This window comes from Podarcis liolepis (assembly GCF_965112155.1).
Source record: "Podarcis liolepis genome assembly, chromosome: 8".
NCBI lineage: Eukaryota > Metazoa > Chordata > Lepidosauria > Squamata > Lacertidae > Podarcis > Podarcis liolepis.
In genome coordinates, this window is record NC_139560.1 from 68,337,220 (window position 1) to 68,358,198 (window position 20,979).

General features: G+C 44.7%; 1 protein-coding gene across 3 annotated transcripts in view; it reads right to left on the bottom strand.

Annotated features, from left to right (window-relative positions):
* CDH20 (cadherin 20) overlaps positions 1-20,621 on the bottom strand; it is a 155,331-nt gene extending 134,710 nt beyond the window's left edge. The window contains exon 1 of one of the 3 annotated variants that reach the window (XM_083519252.1): positions 20,601-20,621. The gene's annotated coding sequence lies outside the window, so the exon portion shown is untranslated. Of the gene's footprint in view, positions 1-18,321; positions 18,558-18,648; positions 18,898-20,600 lie in introns of those variants that run through there. The other 2 variants (XM_083519249.1, XM_083519251.1) reach the window with 2 other exon arrangements.
* Between the last annotated feature and the right edge of the window lie 358 nt (positions 20,622-20,979).

A 20,979-nucleotide genomic window follows, 5' to 3' on the forward strand; every position in this document is an offset into this window, starting at 1 on the left:
AGCATCAGACAATGGCCGCTTGAAAAATAGTATGATCTGTTTCCCAGAGACCCCATCTGTTAAATGCATTTTCTAAAGTTCTTCTGATAGTCATAGACTCTGGGTTAGAAAAAATCCTATTTCTTTATCTTATTTTTTCCCCCTTGACAGTTTTTGTCAGTCTTTTAGAAATGCTAGGAGAGGTAGACTAGTGGGGAACTAACAGAGGAAATACATGATCCTCCAAAATTAAAGGGGCCCCTTTCCCACATCTCTTTCCACAATTTTCGATTTCCTGCCTACCCTTTGTGCAGTGCAATCCTATGCATGTCTATTCAGAAGTAATAATTGCAGACTTATCCATTAAATTTTAAAGGAGTGCGATATTTTTTAGATGCTAAAATAGATTGAACAGCGAGCATAGTAGGGCAGTTGTTTGAATTTTAAAAGGAATTGCTGGCGGAGTCTTCATCTTAAAGTGATACACCTTAATTTCTTCCATCTGTTCTTATAATGAGAGAGGAATTCAATCTCTGTTGAAGCCTTAGTTCACACCATTAAATTTTCTATCAGTTCTTGTTCCACTACTTCACGAACCATCCATCCACTTGAATTAATTTCTCTGAGGATAGCTACTTGGAAGCCTGTGAATGAATGGCCACATAAAGTTAAAGTGTTCACTCGTGGACTTGTTGATATTTCTGCTTTTTATGTCAGATTGGTGAATTTTCATTATTTTTCTTAAACAGGAACAGCTCTGCCTGAAACTTCTGATGGACATCCTTGATAAGACATCGTCCCACTTCACATGGCTAAGCTTTAAGACAGGCTTCCTCAACCTCAGCCCTCCAGATGTTTTGAGACTACAATTCCCATCATCCCTGACCACTAGGGATCATGGGAGTTGTAGGTGAAAAACACCTGGAGGGCCGAGGTTGAGGAAGCCTGCATTAAGAGGATAAGCCACCATGAACCTTTAGCTTACAAGTTCCCACACCTCCAACACTGTTGGGAGGAGACTGGGGCTCCCATTTTTACTCCCATTTTGTAAGTTTCTAAAGCAACTTACAAAATGGTTGAAATCCCAGAAGACATAGCATATAAAATATTGTATTTCAATAAAAGGTTTTGAACAAACCCAGCGGAAAAACAACAAAAAACTCTAAGAAGGAAGACTCTTTCCCTCTATATGCCATCAGCAAGCCTGACATAATCCACCAAATGCCTGGGAGAAAGGAAAGGTTTTAACGTGGTCCTTAAAGGATGCTGATGATGGTTGGCAGGTTGGGACCTTACTGGCAAAAGCATTCCACAGACAGGGATTCACGGCCAAAAAGGCTTTGTTGCCACCCTCCAAATCTCTTTCCAAGGGCTGCCAGAGACAAAAACCAAATGGTCTGGGTAGGTTTATATACCAGGAGAGGTGCTCCGAATGTGCACCATATAATTAAAGCACTCTTATTCCACTTCAGGACATGGGAGAAACCTGGGAACTGCAGTTTATTAATGGTGCTGGGAATTGTAGGTCTGTGAGGTCAGCACCCTTAAACTACATCTCCCAAAATTCTTTGGAGATCCACCTCTTGAGGTGGTATTAGAGTGCTTTAAATGCATGGAGTGGATGAGGCCTCAGAAATGTGCAGGAAAACAGTGCTGCTCTGCCAAGGTCAGCAACATGCTTCAAGTCTGTCCACGACTGCATGACTGCATTCTTCGTTCTGAACTGCCCTGTAATCTTATGATGAAGGGTAGTACATAAATCTTAATAACAATAACAATAAGGCACTAGCTGCAGTTTGCAAACCATTTTCAAAGGCATCCCCATTGCAGTAATCTAATCTAACCTTTAAATTGTCAGAACATAGATTACTGCAGCCAGGCTACCCCAGCATCTTGCTGAGCCCTGAAACAGTGTTCTCAGCATTTAAAAGGGCATGGCTGTTACTTTGGTTCACCACAGGGTCTTGTGACTTGAGGTAGACACAGGATAATAGAATTCCATGACCATTTAGTAAGGAATGTGATCTGACAGCCGCTTTCATTCATCAGAAGAGTAGATGAATCAATTGGGCCAGGGTGGCCCTCCCAGCAACTTGAGGAAGATTTGCTAGTTGCAAGTGGTCACAGAATCTTACCATTTTGTCTCTACTATTGACGATATGTCCCCGCCGTCATCTGATTTCCAGTCAGGACTAATTTCAAGTTGGGTGGCTGCCTGTAGCCTGTCATGGATCTACCATCTACTGCTTCTCAGTTGTCATCACTTTCAAATATAGGCTGCATGTATTGACGATTCACTTCAGTGCCTTCACCTTCAAGATATATGTAACAAAGGGAGCCCTGTTTTCTTATGCGGGTTGTTTTTGTAGAAGGCATTCCAGAGCTGTTCTGGACTGGCAGCTGCAAGTGTACATTGCCTGTCTGAATTCTTCCAAAGGTTAGGAATACAAATTGTCAAAATATTATTACGATTTATTACCCTCCCTTTACCCTAAGCGCCATGGTGGGTTTAATTAAAACACAGTGCGGTTTGCATCTGAACATGCCATTATTTCATTAGCAGACTGTAAGAGAATGGATGTTGTGATGCATTGCAGCTAATAGCTAGAGGCGTAAGGGTAGATAGGGTTTCCTGTATAAGTTGGTCTGCATTGCTTGCGTGACGTAACTATGGGATCCAGAAAGTTGATGTGGGTGCCTTATATGGAAGGCAGTATGCTTCTGAATACCAGTTGCTGGAAACCGCAGGAGGGGAGCGTGCTCTTGTCCTTGCGCATTTCCCACAGGTATCTGGCCTGATCCAGCAGGCTCCTCTTGTGTTCTTATGGTGGCAGGGTGGGTGGCACAGGTAGGGGAAGCAGCAGTAGGGCCAGGCAGCACTTCTGTAGAGATGAATCTGTGTGATGGGTCAATGCACAAGATGCATGCCAGTAGGATTAAATCTAACCAAAAAGGTTGTTCAGGATTGGAAAGTACCGCTCCAAGATCAGCTATTAAGCTGTTAGAAGACCACAGTGCAAAGCACTGCAGAAGACATGGCAGGCTTAGTGCCACTTGATGGGAGAGAATGAAAAACACAGATTCTAATTTATTATCTTGCTGGATTCTTAACCCATTTTGAGCAATATCCTTTTCATATCTATAACATGACCCTCTTTAAAATGCCCCTCTAATGCAATGTTTTGCCAGTGCTCTGTTAATTTAATATTATATGACAACGATTGCACCTATTCAAATGGTGCTTGGCTCATTATTCGCCATGATATATCAACAAGATTTGCTCTTCTATGTGCTGATATGTACAAGAATGTACGCTCATCTCGCTTTACAGGACGAGGGAGCCGGCGTTGGTCCGCAGACAGCTTCTGGGTCATGTGGCCAGCATGACTAAGCCACTTCTGGCAAACCAGAGCAGTGCACAGAAACGCCATTTACCTTCCCGCTGGAGCGGTACCTATTTATCTACTTGCACTTGACGTGCTTTTGAACTGCTAGGTTGGCAGGAGCAGGGACTGAGCAACAGGAGCTCACCCCGTTGCGGGAATTCGAATTGCCGACCTTCTGATCGGCAAGCCCTAGGCTCTGTGGTTTAGACCACAGCGCCACCTGTGCCCCACAGCACCACCCATGTTTAGTATTATCTGTGAATGAGGGCATTAGTTCAGCCACAATGCAGCAATGTTTAACTCCCAACTTAAAATTATTTGAAGCAAAAGTATTATCATACTGCTGACTTGGGCCTCATTAGAATCTATGCTCACTTGTTAGATAGTTGTGCAATTGCTCACTGATGTTTTCTGGGTGGTTTGAACAATTTGTTTGGAGGGACCACGTTTATACAAGAAAGTACTCAAAATGTGCTAGTCAAAGATAGTCCCCTGTGCCCTCTGATGGCCCTAACACAAGCTCCAGTTTTCAGATATGTCCATGGATGATGTCAAAGATCCAAAATGGTGAGCATAACAAAACTTTTTATATCAATTTAGAAAAAAATAAACATGAAAACGTTAAGCAGAGTTTAAGACTATATACTCAATTTTTAATAGTAGTTACAACTTGCTTTCTGGGGTTACGTATGATCATGTTTGAAAAGTGAATTTCTGCATCTATTCTGTATTTCTAATGCTATGAAGCCACTCTGAGTGCACTAGGAACAGAAGAGTGGGGTATAAATAACTTACAGAGTTTAACATTTATATGTAAGCATCGCCCAAGAAGCATCCATGACTGACTGATATTTGGCACTTGATTTTTATGATTGTGCTAAGCTACTCAAGAGCTTAGCTTTGTTTCAGAAATGCTTCAGTGTCATTTTACACCGCTAGGAGGCAGGTTAATTTGCCCTATTATTGAGGTGTCGTCACAATGCTTTTTCGTTGAAACATGTCAACTCACTTGCTCCCTCCCACCGCAAAAAAATAATAATTAAAAAATGTTCTTCGTTCTATCACAATTCTTCACAATTTGTACAAGATGTAAATGCATTCTGGTCTGTATGTTTGGGATTACAAACATTCATCTTGTGTGTGTGTGCTTGGAAGCCCCATGGAGAGCGCTTGCTTATTTAAATAACTGAAAGTAAATAACCCACTAAAGAGTAATGCAGGGATTCTAAGCCTAAATACACATCTGACTGCATAGCTTGATCTCACATTTTTAAAGTTACTCAGTTTTTGTGTTTGTATTACAGCATAAAAGGTAAATCTGAACATAACTGTTATTGGAATTGTGTGAAAAGTTTGTTTCATCTGCAGAGCCTTGAAACGAGGAAAAAATATTGCCTTTTCTCCAGTATTATTCATGTCAATATGTACCTAGTGATCTTTATCAGTGGATTAACAAACTGAAACCCTCTTGTGGCATTTAGCCAAGTTGGTAAAGTTTTAGGATGGATTTTTAAAGCCATAAATGAAAGTTCTTCATCCAGCACAACTTTTGAACGGTGTTGTTACAAGTTTGCATTGTAACAACAAACTGAAAGTTTTATTTTAAAAAGTCAAAATATCAAACGGCTTCTGCAGTATTACCTACATAAAGATACTTCTCTCTATCTTTGAGGGTGAATACAGATCAATATTTACCTGGAATTAATTTCCCATAGTCTGTTGCTGGATCTATATAGCTACAGTCTTTTCCCAGATTGCTTTTCAGAGGTTTGTCTCTAGAGGGCATCAGGAGAAAGGAGGAGGTTGGGGGAGACAAGAAATGGTGGGAGAGGAGACATAACTATAAGCTTCAAGAGGTGAAATAGATGATTTGCATCCCAGCAGCTGACTAGCTCTTTCAGTGATGGTTTTTAGGTGGGAAGTCAATACATTATTTTTTCCCCACCAGGTTTTAAATAGGTTTTAACTGTATCTTAGCTTTACTGGGTGTTTTTTTTCTTTGTTACATTTTAATACTAGTTTTATTGTGCTTAGCTTTTATTGTATCCAGTTTGTATCTTTATTGTTGCAAACCACTTTGAGGGGTTCTTATAAAGGACCAAAAGGCAATTTATAAATGTTTCTATAAACAAAGAAACAAAATAGCCCTGTTCCTAAAACGCCTTCCTTACCAAAAACAAGCTACGAAACAAATAAGCAATGTGTTTTTTTTTACCTTATTTTGGACTTCTTATTTTTTATCGTATCTGTTGATGGGTCCTCTCACCTTTGTGATAAGACTGCCTGTCTCATACTCATCCTAGTAAGAAGGATTTCAGCATACACCACATACAGATGTGTGCAAAAATTGCTGATTGTACCTCCTTGGTAAAAGCAACCATTCCCTGGGGGAGCAATTGTGTGCACGAAAAGCCGGTATAATGCAAGCCAGTGTAAATTAAGCCAATTTAAAGCTACACCAGATCCAAACTATGTTCAGCAGTGGGGCTGCTGCTGCTGATCAGCTCTTCCCTGGCAGTGGGAAAACAAGCCTTCAGAATAGTGACAACTACACAGTGTTGCCAGGCCGCATGGTTGAGCTGAACAGGCTTAAGATCTAGCCTAAGTCCCCTCTCTCTGGTCATGCCCCTCCTCTGGGGGACCTACACCAGCTTCTGAGCAGCCAACTGCATCCTGGCTCAGCTCCAGATCATCCAGGATGAGCAAATGACACTGGCCTAAGTCAGAGTTGGGGACTTAATGCCAACTGAGTTGGCTATCAGCTGGTGGAGCCACAGATTTACAACATCCTAAGCTGCTCATCTCATTGGATCTCACCATGTGATTGGTCCCTAAGTGGTGATTTGTTGCAGAGAGCCAGTGTGGTGTAGTGGTTAAGAGAGGTAGTCTCGTAATCTGGGGAACCGGGTTCGCGTCTCCGCTCCTCCACATGCAGCTGCTGGGTGACCTTGGGCTAGTCACACTTCTTTGAAGTCTCTCAGCTTCACTCACCTCACAGAGTGTTTGTTGTGCGGGAGGAAGGGAAAGGAGAATGTTAGCCGCTTTGAGACTCCTTCGGGTAGTGATAAAGTGGGATATCAAATCCAAACTCCTTCTTCTTCTACAGATAAAACCAATAATAGAAGAATAGAGCTGGAAAGGACCCTGAGGACCATCTAGACCAGCGGTTCTCAACCTGTGGGTCCCCAGATGTTGTTGAACTACAACTCCCATTATCCCTGAGCCTTGCTAGCTAGGGGTGATGGGAGTTGTAGCTCAACAACATCTGGGGACCCACAGATTGAGAAAGGCTGATCCAGTCCAACACTCTGCAATGCAAGAATATGCAGTCATCCCATACGGGGATCAAACCTGCAACCTTGGTATTATCAGCACCACGCTCTAACCAACTGAGTTATCCATCTGTAGTACCAGATCACATGATGGAGAATTTCACGATGACCTCATTTCCCTCCATTCCCATTCAGTAGTGACCTGGAGACTAACATTCCCCACGATGTTGGCAGATCAGCTGGCCATGTGCTTTTTTTGATGATTTTGTATCTTGTTCCTGGCAAGGAGGACACAGTCTTGGATGCAAGCAATCAAGGCAAAGATGGTAACTGCTTGTCATCCAGAGCACCCAATATATGAGCTAGAGAATCTGCTATGAATGGTGCATATATCTGCATTGCTTTTCTCTGCAGTATAAATGAAAGTGGCAATCAGAAAAACTCCAGCCCATACTTTGCATATTGTAGAGGAAAGTGACAATTCACAACTGAAACAATGCAAATGTGTTTTGTATTCAGTTATCTACACCCAAGTACAAAGAGTAAATTGTGAATCAGCCCTCAAAATCTTATGGGTTAATGGCCAATACTGTTCCCAGATGTTCTGCACAACTGCTGCAATCATAATTTGTCGTGTTTGACCATTCAGCCATCTGCCCAGTGTATTCTGCTGTGACAATCAGATGTAGACGCTGCCATGGAATAAAATTATCGTTTTATTAATTACCCTTTAATTAGTTGACACAGGCAGTATTTTAGCCATAATTGGCCTGAGATGCAATACATACAGGGATGGAATGTGATTGTGAGACTGCTTGTCATGAATAACAATGATGCCTTTGACAAAGCAATCTCATTATGAAGATGTACTGAACATTTCAGCCCCTTCTTTGCACAAGATACTTTTGAACTAAAAGCTGCAATTTATTGGCATAGGTAAATGCAGATATACCTCGCATGTGCACTGTATATATAATTCATGGTGGAACGTGATTTTGCAAGGATTATCACTGCTTTTAAGCATGTCACTTCCATCATTACTATTTATAGGTACTAAGTTGTAGCTATTTCAGAAACAAGTATTAAAACTCTTTCCAAAACAACTCTTCATTGCTCAGAGCTATAAGCCACTACAAATCAGTACATATAGAAATACAAAATACACAGAATCAAAGAATTATAGAGTTGGAAGTTGGAATACAAATCAGCTTAACATATTTCATCAATCACAATTTCATCAAACACCACACATACAAAAGGAACAAAAGCAATTAAATTAAAATTTATCCAGAAAAAAGGGACAAACTCTCTCCATTAACTAGTGCCTAGATACTGCAGACATGATAGGGTACGTGGTGTGTTAGGGGAGGGGTAGTATCACATCATGCTTTTTCTAGGGTAGTTTGTCCACCTTTGGTCCCTCATCCTGCACTCAGCTTTTGCCTGTGGCTCCTTGAAGCATGTGACAGAGGCCACACCCCATGAATGGCTTTGACTGTCCTGCTAAACCAGGTGAGGGTGGCTGATAGCTCTCAAACCCTTGGTGAGTTGGGGACTTTCCTTGCATGCAAAGACAGGCTCTGGTGGACAGAGCGGATGAGACCAGTAGTGGGTCCAATGGTCAATAAGGTGGTTTCTACAGGGAAGTGAGGGGCAGATGGGGCTCATCAACCTGGAAAGGTAGCCCATCTAGGAGAAGGAAAACTCTGATCCTAAACCTCAGCTGCCTTGCAGGATATCTTTGAGAGAAGAAAAGGCTAAGGAGTAAACCCTAGACAAATCTGGAGTGGACTTACACAAATCTAAGATAGTTGGGTGCTTCCTCGTAGGCCTCCTTCCAGCAACTCCTGCAGCCAAGCTGATGCCAAACATTTTGCTTAACGTGGATAAATGTGCAAGTTCTAGCTACATTCTCTTCCCTCAGAGTAGGTAGGTAGGAAGAGAAGGTAGGTAGAACTTCCATATTAATCCCCAAAATGTGCAGAGTAGCCCAAATTTACCCAAGAGCTTTTTGCCTCAAGTTTGCAGTTGCACTAGAAAGAATTATTTGGGCTGTCAGGAATCCTTCAACTCAGCCAGTACAAGTCAGTATGTTGGCTTTTTACTTATTTTCTGCCCTTAACAAGAGGCATGGGTGTACCTTTGAAGGACAGCTAACAGGAATCTCAGGGGAGAATTCTGTACCGCCTAAATAGAAACATTCATATACAGTGGTACCTCGGGTTACATATGCTTCAGGTTACATACGCTTCAGGTTACAGACTCCGCTAACCCAGAAAGAGTACCTCGGGTTAAGAACTTTGCTTCAGGATGAGAACAGAAATTGTGCTCTGGCGGCACAGTGGCAGCAGGAGGCCTCATTAGCTAAAGATGTGCTTCAGGTTAAGAACAGTTTCAGGTTAAGAACAGACCTCCAGAACGAATTAAGTAAGCAACCAGAGGTACCACTGTACCCCCATATCTCTGCACCATACATTAGGTGTGAAAGCTTCTTCTTCAAAGATACCTCAGGAAAAAGACCACATAAATTAACCAGTCTTTAGTGCTGCTTCTTGTATTGGGTGACCAAAAAAGACTCAAGCTGTGGTATTAATTTAAGTAAGCAAGAATGCCAGAGACTGAGCCCAATATACCAAAGGGACCACCTCCTTTCCTGTGCCACATCACATTGCCTTCTTAATAACCCCATCTTTAATAACCTTGCCACCGTCTACCAGCAAGCCCCATGGTTGAGTCTCTCGATGCCAGCCCCAGCAGCCCCCACCAGGCTGGGGGGGCCTCACCCTGGACTGCACTCTCTTGTCTCTGACCTCCAACCACAATTCCAGTGACCTTCTGGTGGGGGGCAGTGCTCCACACCCCCCCCCAGTATTTTATTTAGGTTTACACCACTGCTACAGCCACAGCAGGCACTGTAACTCTCCAGCAGTTAGACTTCACCCCCTACAGCACACGCTTCCATCGTCTCTCAAAACAGATGCATGTCAACAACAATTACCGTATTTTTCGCTCTATAACACGCACCCGACCATAACACACACGTAATTTTTAGAGGAGGAAAATCCGTAGGCACGCCACCCGTAGGCATTCCCTCCATAACACGCACAGACATTTCCCCTTACTTTTTAGGAGGGAAAAAGTGAGTGTTATGGTGCAAAAAATACGGTATTTCTGTCTCACTCTGCTACTCAAAAGGCATTCAGAACCACTTCTCAACACAAGAAATACAAACAAAAAACAACGGGCATGAAAGAGAAGCAAGAAACATTAAAAATGCACCAATAATGAAATTAAACTAAAAACATTGATCATCTATGAGAGGTGGGGAACAGGCTAGAATCAGTTCCAACAGGAGATGAGCTCTGTCAGTGTTCCTAGCATCCAATGTGTGATTGGCGATACAGGAGAACCGTTCATAAACTGAAGATTTCTCATCATGGCATCCTTTTGAGCAACTGGCACAACACTCAGCCTTGCAGCAGATCTTTTTATCTGGTACGCTAAGCATCATGAGCAGCTCGGTCATATTAACTGAAGGTAACTATAGCAAAGCAAGCAGTACCTTATTCAGATACTGTATTCTGTTCTTGTCAAATTGCGCAAGTACTTTGGCCTAGAAAACTAAAAAGCCCGCCCCTGTGCCAAAGAAAGCTACCGCTACCAAGTTCTCTAATAGGAAACATTTATTTAAGACTTTCCTTTTAATCATAGAGATTCAGGCATCCTAGCTCATTTCGAACGGGGTTGATATAAGGATGCCAGCCTGCGCTAGCTTCCCACAGGTTTTCAGCATCACACTATATCACCAGCTAAGCATTGTGATATACCACAATGTCTGAAATAAGGATGGAGATATGTAGGCATTGGCTGGCTTCACAGTTTTTCCAGCATCGTGATTTTTGCTGGCGTCTGCTCTTGGGATTCGCTTCCCCCTGCATGAGCCAGGGAAGAGCTGAGCTGGCAGAGTTGACAGAGGCTGCAGGGAACTGAGAGAAGCATTGGCTTCATGCTTCATGCTTCCCCCAGCCCATTGTGATTATTGCACAGTACACACGCACATCATGATTTGTGATATATTGCCCGGTCAAAAATTATGAAACCAATATCACAATATGGATTTCGAACCAGTTTTGGATGGTATATCGCCCAGCCCTATCAAATGCATTCCCACATATGGGAAACCTCAGGTTTCGGTGGAACCTTCTAAAAGGCATTTTCATTTAGGCAACTCCACCGCCCATCTCAGAACGTTAACCTCATATTTAAGGATTAACCTCCTCTGTTATTTTTCAGCCATTGACAGCAAGTTAGGGACTTCTGCCTTCTTCCTCAGTTGAGAGGAGACAGGATATATTATAGAATATAATTTCATTTTCATCATTTAAGATTAAATATATGTTTTATTAGAGATGCATAGCTTTGTTAATGTTTTGGTGACGGGGTCTTGCCCTATCTATCAAATCAAAAGGAGAGAAAGAGATAGAAATACCCGCTGGAAACATATTTCCATAGCTGATAGACATGCACATTGTCCAAGGTTAAAACACATTCAGATTTGGGAGACCAATCCTAAGAAGGGGCTGAGAGGCACATAGCAGCAGGTTCGCTGCCCTGTGTGCAGTTCCAACCAGCGGTCAGGGGGAAGGGGAAGGGGGACACATCTATTTTTAGCCGCCCCAGCTCTTCTCCAGCAAAGAGAGAGAGCTGGATTTGATTCTATGACCTTGTTCACATCATTTTGTTATGGGACCTTAATGGCAACCACCACTGGTGGGAACCCTGCTAGTGGGAGGCTGCACTTTCAACAGGCATGGTGGGAGCCTCTGCAGCAGAGACTCATCTCCCAGCCTAGATGGAATGAACTTGGTAGCATTCATTCACCTAACAACAACAACAATTTATTTATACCCCGCCCACTCTGGGCAGTTTCCAACAAAATATTAAAATGCAACCGTCTATTAAACATTAAAAGATTCCCTAAACAGGGCTGCCTTCCGATGTCTTCTAAAAGTCTGGTAGTTGTTTTTCTCTTTGACATCTGGTGGGAGGGCGTTCCACATTGTGGGAGCCACTACCGAGAAGGCCCTCTGCTTGGTTCCCTGTACTGTAACTTTGCTTCTCGCAGCGAGGAAACTGCCAGAAGGCCCTCAGCGCTGGACCTCAGTGTCTGGGCTGAACAATGGGGGTGGAGACGCTCCTTCAGGTACACTGGACCGAGGCCGTTTAGGGCCTTAACCCTCTCCAGCCTTGCTGAACAGGGGGCTAGGAGTGCAGCCTAAGGCATGAACTGTACTTTATGTTTACACCCCACCCCATCCCCCCCAAAAATGGCTTTTTCTGGTAGAGAGTACAGAGCAGAAGACTGCCTTGAAACGGTTTGCACTTAACAAAATGAATAACAAGCAAGAAACCCAACAAAGTTTCCTCTCCTCTCCAAATATGGTGTGTACACACAGAGAGAGAGTTAATTTTATCCCTTATCACAGTTCTACCCCTCTTACCCATTTGAACATAGCAGTTCAGATAAATGGCAGCGTGGTTCTTTTTCCAAAGGGCTTATCTCTTCTCTACATGCTTCATATCCCTTCTCATAATCAGGCAACCCATTGTTTTGTAAAAACTTCGCAAGCTTTGTGGAATTCTGAATATACAGGTCACACTGCGTGCATTGTTGCTTTCGTTGCTTCGGGCCAAGAGCCTGAAGGGAACACTAGAGTTATTCCCAAGACAATTTGTGGCTTTCTCAATTCTCTAGCATACTGAACAGTGTCAAAGTTCAGTTGTGATAAAAAACAACAATAAAACTTATATTCCAGCTGCAAGGTGGATGTGTGCCTGCAGGCTTTCTTATTTCTTTCCCTTACTGGTAACTTCTTCCCAGTTTTCTAATGTATGGCAGTGACAGGTATGACAACTCTGGCTGTAAGAGAGATATACAGATCTAGATCTAGATAATATACTGTAAATATAGCTATAGATATATAGATATAGATATGCTCCCTGAATTTTGCACTGAAAGCCAAATTAATCCCTGGCATAAAATCTTGCTGCTCACTTGCGTCATACTACAGATTAATTGGCCCATTTTTGACATCCACTTTGAAACAATCCCATTTATTTATTTTTTAAAAACTTTGTTTACAAGATATTCTGTGATCATCCATTTCTACTCACATCAACCTTGCTTCGTACATACCTAATAGAAACTAGCAAATGGTTCTGTTAGTACAGCTGCCATTTTATTCCCATTCTCCCATGCTGTACATTAAAAAAAGAAAATATTGTTAAGGTCGCAACCCACCTTTCAATCAAATTATCGGGGCAGGTTCTCCTTGATCTCACACCTATTTTCCTCTTCTCTTTTTCATCTAACATTACATTTAGTAATGTAAATGGGAGGAGTTTGTCAGTACAGTGGTACGGAACCTCAGTTTACGAACTTAATCCGTTCCAGAAGTCCGTTCTTAAACCGAAACCATTCTTAAACCGAAGTGCGCTTTCCCTAATGAGGCCTCCCACCGCCAGTGCCCTTCTACTGTTCAGATTCTGTTCTCAAACAGAGGTAACGTTCGCAACCCGGGACACTACTTCTGGTTTTGCGGAGTTCGTAAACCAAATCGTTTGTAAACAGGACTGTTCTTAAACCGAGGTACCACTGTACCAAGTTCTGGAGGAGGCTAGGGGCTCTGTTTGCTGTGGTTTGTTGGATGCCCTCCAACTTGTTGGCTCCTAGAATGTGGATCCTTTGAGATCTGTGACTGATAACTTATGTCCTTGGAGCCTTACACATCCTGATTGGTGAAATCATCACAGTCCACACATTGGCTAGTAAAGTAGTAAATGCTTCCACGAGGGAGGATTTCGTAAAAAATAAAAATCTTTAAAAATCACATATTCTGCCTATTTGAATAACTATTGCCCAGTGTCAGGTGCAAGCTCTGTGAGTAGGTTGTGGTGGTACAACTCCAAGGACTTTTGAATGAAATTGATTAGATCCCTTCCAGAGTCTGGCTTTTGGTTTGGTTTTGGCATGGAAACTGCTTCGGCTGCCTCTGGTGGGGTGGTTTACATTGGAAAATGGACTGGGAGACTACTGCTGAATCCTTCAGCAACATTTGATACCACTGTTCGTTATATGCTCCTGGGCTGCCTTCAGTAGGCATTAGGGGCAATGTATCTAACTGGCTCCACTCAGTTCTGAGAGAAAGGAGCAGGGAGGTGATGCTGGGAGACTGTTTTCATCCTCTTGGCCAATAGGCTCCATTTTCCCCACCCTGTGCTGTTAAAAGAAGCTACCGGTATAGGTCACCCAGATATATGGGTTCCAGGGTCATCAGTATTCTGGTGACACCCAATGTCCTAATTTCCATCAGATCCCAGGGAGGCAGGTGAAAGATTGAACTGTAGTTTGTTAATGGCAAAGGATGGGGTGGAACATGGTGACTCCAGACAAAACAGAAGTATTGCTGTTAGGTAGACCATATGATTCAGGTTTGGGTTTACAATGTATCCTGGATGGGGCTGCATTTGCCCTGAAATGTCAGGTTTGTAGCTTGACTCAGCACTCTTCCTAGATAGGCAAGTAGTGTCTCTGGTGAGGAGTGCCTTCTTTCAGCTTTGGCTACAGCCCTTCTTAACAAAGCTAGACTTCTTTCACAGCAATTCATGCCTTAGTAACCTTCAAATTAGAGGGTGCTCTTGCAAAGCAAAAAGCTGCAATTGGGATTCTGATAGCTAGCTTGTTTCCAGGCTCAATTCAAGGTGCTAGTGTCAGCCTTCTAAAGCCCTTAATGGTTTGTCACCTGTATACCCTAAGGAATTCCTCCTTCCACATAAGCCTGCCTGTATGCTCCAGTTATCCTCTGTAGCCCTGCTCCAGTAACCTCACCACCACAAGGAACACTTGGCAATGACAAAGGGTAGGACCTCCTCTGTAGTGGCACCATCCCTGTGGAATGCCTTACCATGTGAGTTGTGTGCCAGCCCATTCACAGTACAGTTTTAGAAAGCTGATAAAGACATGGCTATTTAAAAACACCTTTGGCTGAATATTTATTCCCTCCCCTTTGGTATTTTGATCTTTTAATTGTGATGGGTGTTTTGCAAACTCTTCTTGTGGTCTTGCTTTAAATGCTAATATTTTGATTTATTTCATATGCCAGCATTTTGACTTATCTGTTTGAACTGCAAATTGGTTTATATTTTATTCCTGTTGTGGTTTTTTGCCCTGAAATCCTTCTGAAAAACAGGTGGGATATACTTTTTGTATCCAACATAAACATGCTCTCCATGAAAGGAGATTTGGTTTTATATTAAGAAGGGGGTAATTAAGCTTGCAAAAGGCATGGCTTGCCTGCAGGCTATGGACTTTTGAATGACACGTTCTTTCTGCAAATTGGTCAAGTGGTTCCAGAGCCTTGTACTGCCATGTTGATGCCCACAGGCAGATGACAGTTATTGCTTATAAGGTAGATCAGGCTACCATCACACTGCTGGGGTTTTTTTCCCTTCAGTGAATGTCAGGAAGTCATAGTATACTATATGAAGTGCAAGTTATCGCTTCCTTGAAATCCTTCCTTAAAGCCTACCTTTTACAAAAGCAAAAAGCCCTTGCTTATTCACTCCCAAAAAGTCACCATCTCCAATCACATCTAAAGCTGCCGTCTTAAACATACTCAACTGGGGAGGGAGGCTGCAGTCCTAACCCCCAGTCTGCACTGCTGGATAAGATCACACAAGCAGGGGGCTCTGCTGTCATGCTGCAAGTTGCAGAAACCACAGCAGAGGCAGTGTGCTACCACCAGTGGTGTCCCCACCACAGTAGTAACTGATGGGGCATTAGGATATTTCAGGATCCAAAGGATACTAACATCTGGCTCCAGCTTGGGGTTGGTGCAACAAAAAAGGGTGGCTACAACTGCCTCCACCTTCTGCCCTGGCTGGTGCAAGTGACAAAGATGCAGTAGTGGTACCAAAACTCAGTTCTGTCCTTCTCTTTCGTGGTCATAGAATCTCATAGAGTTGGAAAGGACTCTGGGGATCATCTAGTCCAACCAATATGCACCCATCCCTTATGGGGATCGAACCTGCAGCCTTGGCGTTGTCAGCACCACGCCCTTACCAACTGTGCTATTCTGTGGGCCAGAGCAAGGATTGCTCTGCTCACCTCACTGAATACAGTGAGACCTACTTCTGCACATAGGAAGGCACTGCAGTTATGGGTTAACTGATTTTTCTCACATCCATCCTTCATGATCTTTTCTTCTCACCTCCCTTTGGTTCCTCTCCACTGTCTAATTTTACATTTCCTCAGGGTTGGGACTAGTTTTTTTTTTTTAAAAAAAAAAAACAACCCACACCTTACGCTATAAAACACTATGCACATTGATGGTGCTATGTAAGTATTCATAATTTCCACGATTTAAAGTCATCCCGAGGCGCCAGCAACCATTTCACACTCCGCATAAAGTCACATAGGATAGCTAATACTATAAAAACTTTTTATAATGCCAGTTGAGCATTTGATAGAGCAATGGGTTGGGGGGGTTTTTTGGTAATGTAACTTGCTCCAGACACAATAATTACAGTGTAAAAAACCCCCACAGTTTACAGCTCCACTCTAGCAAGCCTGCTTGAAGAGTGTCAGAGCAGCACAAAAGCTGGCACAATTAGCTTTCATCCCTGCTGAGTTGGCAATAAAGTGAGCACAGAAGAATATATTAATTGGTATTAGTCAATCCATTTAAGATGTTCATTCTATAGTCACCTTTGCATTTTTTTTTTCCATTAAAGAGAGAGAGAGAGAAACACAACTGTCACATCAAACTGAAAAGGAGTAGATGCAAGATTCTTTTTTTTAACCCCATTGCAGTCCAAGATTTACCTTTGAAAGAAATAAAAAAACCCACCAAGTTCAGTTCCCTGGGTTCTATAACAGATGGTAAATATGACAATAAGTGATAAATATTGCAAGTTACTGACTTGCCTTCCTTTCTCTTTCACTTGTTGCTATTTTTTTTTAACTACGGTATGTATTGCTGATTACTGCACCTTTGAATCAGAATGAACAATTAACTGACTAATTATTCTAGTCACACCAACCCACAATGAAATCTTTATTCAGTGTTTACAGCAATCTTTGGCAAAGAATGCCTTGCTGTTTTTAAACTAAGAAGAACTGCACCCTTTGGCTCCTCTCAGCATCAGCTGCCTTGGTTTCAGTGTTGGATGCCAATAATCAGTCGTCTTCTTTTTCTTTCTTCTAAAGTGGGCACTTTTTTATAAAAAAAATATATAAAGGAGTGAAAAGAACTATTCTCATCAATGCCCCATATATTCTGCCTGATTTATGTCCCAGTCACTGGATCTCTTCCTTCCGTATCTTTTTAACATTTATTTTCTCTACCTCAACTCCATCCTCTCCACCTCTTTCTCTCTCCTTCATATATACTAGGAACAAAAATGGGCAGATTCCTGAATCTGAAGTGCCATATGAAAGGGACATCCATGACCAGCCAAATGTGACCAATTCAGCTGGTCAGAAAAGAACACAAACCTCTTCTGGGAAGAAGGAAGAGAAGCATTCACTTTGTTTTAGAGCACACAAAACAAAACAAAAACTAATTTTTACCTATTTACAGTGAAACTGAGGTTTTGGGATACTTTCTGTCCTGCTGATGCTTCTCAACCTGCTTTCAGTGCTCTCACAATTCACTTCCTCTACAGACTGCCTCTCCAATTAAAAGTGATGCTCTGCTACAGATCACTGCATATTTATCCCTACTGTCACGGAGGTTAAGGACATGGCATGGTAAAAGATCCCCCATCTCCTTAGAGTCTCTGTGAACAGAACTCACAACTTCTGCGAAAGCTCTCTGTATGTAGAGGACTCTTTGCTTTACTCTGCCTTGTGCAACACTCTTTAAAACCTATCAGGCTCCTGTTTTGAGATCCTTAAATGCATACAGCTCCTACTATCCTCTGTTTGGTCTCCATCTTTATAAAACTTCCCTGTGCTCCCCCACCCCCTCGCAGAGGTCTTTCTGTAGCAAATGTCTCCACTGACCATGGAAGGGCTGCCCACTGCCCGAACACCCCAAATAGGCCGCTCACACTTGCCACAGGTACCACTCTTTCCCCACTGATGCAGAACTCGGCTCCCATTTTCTCAAAACAGCTGCACCACTGAGTTACGTTAAACTTCCAAAGCTCTGTTAGAAAATTCCAGATCTGAATTGCCACCGTAGCCACACCAGAGGGTCTCCTCCTTCCTTCTGTGTTCTAGACATGTGCTTATAGAATCTTAGAGTAGGAAGGGACCCCAAGGGTCATCTAGCCCAACCCCCTGCAATGCAGGAATCTCAACTAAAGCATCCATGACAGATGGCCATCCAACCTCTGTTTTAAAAACCTCCAAGGAAGGAGAGCCAGCCACCTCTGGTGGCAGTCCAGCCCACTACCGAACAGCTCTTGCTGTCAAAGTTTTTCCCTGGAATGTTTAGCTGGAATCTCCTTTCTCACAACTTGAAGCCATGGGTTCGAGTCCAGCCTCCTCTCTATTTCTGCTCCTCCACCTATAACTCTCATTTTTAGCGTGCCTCCCTCCACAAACTTGTAGGGGGGAGGCCCCAGCTTTGAACACGACTCTCAAAGGGTGGCAACCCCGAACCCCCAAGCCTTGGTACCTGGATGCCTCCACTGAACCTTCCACCTTGGGTCAGATCCAAGATGACAGCTTCTTTATTAACCCGGGGTAAGCCGCCGCGCTAACTACTCCGATTCCCTAGCTTGGGACCCAGCGCCCTGTAACTCGGCGGGAACTTCGGACCGAACATGGGACCAGACCATGAAAAGGATCTCGGTGCCTGGGCGCTCCTTCCCCCTCAAAACACGCTCGGATCTCTCCCTGGCGCAGGAGGAAGCGCCATCCGCAGCCACGTGAAAAACCAGGCACGATCGCGCGGACCTTTCCTCAATAGGCGTCCCTTTTAGAGTCGCCGTGCGTCACTTACCCTTCGAGGTGCTGCTGCTGCTGCCGCCGCCGCCTCTTGTCCAGGGATAAGTTGGCGGGAGATGGCAAAGCGAGTCTCTCTCTCTCTCGCTCGCTTCCCTTCCACGAACCGGCGAGTGGCCTCCCCGCCGTCGCAAGGGCGCCCCGCTCTCCTTCACCTCCTCTCCTCGCAAGGTCCCGACACAAACTCCAGCTCGCCACCGCAGCCGCCAGAAGCCCCCGCCGCGAAGCTCGGCTCCCCGCTGCCGCCGCCGCCGCCTGCCCACCGGCGTCGCTGTGACCAACGCCAGCGCGTCCTCCCCCCCCCCTTTCCCTCTAGCGGCTCGTCAGGAGTTTCCTTCGGGCTTCCCCTCCCCACCGCCCCTCGGGCGTCGAGGCCGACCTGCGCGCTGCCTAAAAGAACAGCTTTCTCCGGCCGGGAGAAAAATAAAATAAAATAAAAAGCCCGCTCTCGGTCGCGCAAAAAAAAAAAAGTCGCGCGGCGTCTCTGGCGCTCGCTTTCCCCTCAGAGGTTTTCTGCCCCTGAGGTGAATGTCTCACTGTTTCGCCTCAGGTCAGTGGCGGGAGGAGAAGCGAGGCTCATTCGGCACCAGCGAGTTGGGGACAGGAGACTGGAGGGAAGCTGTTGTGGACATGATTATTATTATCTATAGAAAGTCGTGCTTCTTTGCTGCGCTTTTCGCGCCGCCTGCTCGCTCCTGTTCGGAGCGGCCGCCGTGTGCCCGAGCCGCCGCCGCCGGTGCTCCTTCCTCCGCTCATGAATATTCTGACGGGAGCGAACGCCGCGGAGGTAAATGGAATTAGCTGATTGGTGCCAGGAATGGGCGCCCCTTCCTCCGGGTGGGGCTGCCTGGAACCCCACCAGCTGAAAGTAATTAATGGCCGGTTGGCACCTTGAGGAGCAGACAGAGGAGGAGGAGGCGGCGGCGGCGGCAGCAGCAGCTCTCAATAGCAAGAAATACCTTCCCGTCCCAAGGATTATCCAGGACTAGAGCCGGATACTCCGCTTCTTAAAGCGAGCGCTTTTTTTTCTTTCTTTCTCCAAAACTCATCTCTTCAATGCCTGATTTATTCCCCCCCCCCCCCGTTTCCATTTCTCTGTCTCAACTCCACCCTCTCCGCTGGTGTAAATCAGAAGCACAGCATGTGACCCCCATCAGGTTGATGGATCCGGAGTAAACTACCACGCATCCTAGTTCCGGAACGCAGTGCCTAATACGGAGTTTGGAGTCCCCACCATAGGAGCCGGCGACTCCCCAATAAAATACAGTGGTACCTCGGGTTAAGTACTTAATTCGTTCCGGAGATCCGTACTTAACCTGAAACTGTTCTTAACCTGAGGTACCACTTTAGCTAATGCGGCCTCCTGCTGCATCTGGAGCACGATTTCTGTTCTCATCCTGAAGCAAAGTTCTTAACCCGAGGTACTGTTTCTGGGTTAGGGGAGTCTGTAACCCGAGGTACCACTGTATTTGAGCCCCCCCCCAAAAGTTGATGGGCATTGCCATTCAAATAGGCACGTGATCGATTGGGCGGGGCTTAATGCCCCTCCCCCCATATTTCATTCGACTTGGCACCCCCGATCCTCGCCAAGTCAGCTTGCGATTAAACGATTAAACGAAAAGGAAGTCCACCTGCGCGCTTTCAAAAGAAACACTCCAATTAAGAGGGAGGGCAAGGGGCGTCGAAGCGGGCCGATTTACCTTGTAAAGCCCCTGCGCGCTCCTTTAGGATCGCGTCTTTTTTTTAACTCTGGGACTTTCCGACGAAACAGACCAGGAGACCCCAGTGAGACGGAGACCCCGCCATCTCAACCCCCCCCCCCCCACCGCGCACCTTCCCGGCTCCATTCACAGCTTCACGTCGAGGATTCCCACGCGCGGGAGAAAACTCCTTATCCAATAGCGAGCCAGCCCGCGCATTCCATTTCGAACCCTTTTGCTCGCGGCTTACCGGACATGCGGGCGGCTTCCCCTCTTCTTGCCCCGCGATCGGTCGTTGGAGGAAGCAAAGCGAGTCTCTCTCTCGCACGCGCCTCCTCTAGCTCCTTCCCTTCCCATAGACGCCGCAGCTTCGCGCTCATTCACCCAGCCGCGCCGAGAGGAGCCTTTCTGGCGCCGTTTCCCGAGCGTGCGCACTTTCTCGCAAGGTCCCGGAGCCCAACTCCGCCGCGAGCCTCGCCTCTCCAGAAGCGCCCAAGCCCAAGCCAAGGCAGGTGGCTTGTCCAAGAGATCAGATCAGAAGAATCTTCATTTGCATCAGCCATAGCAATAAAATGAAATGTACTGAAGATAGAGGTTAAAAACTCAACTGTACCAAATACATTCTGGAG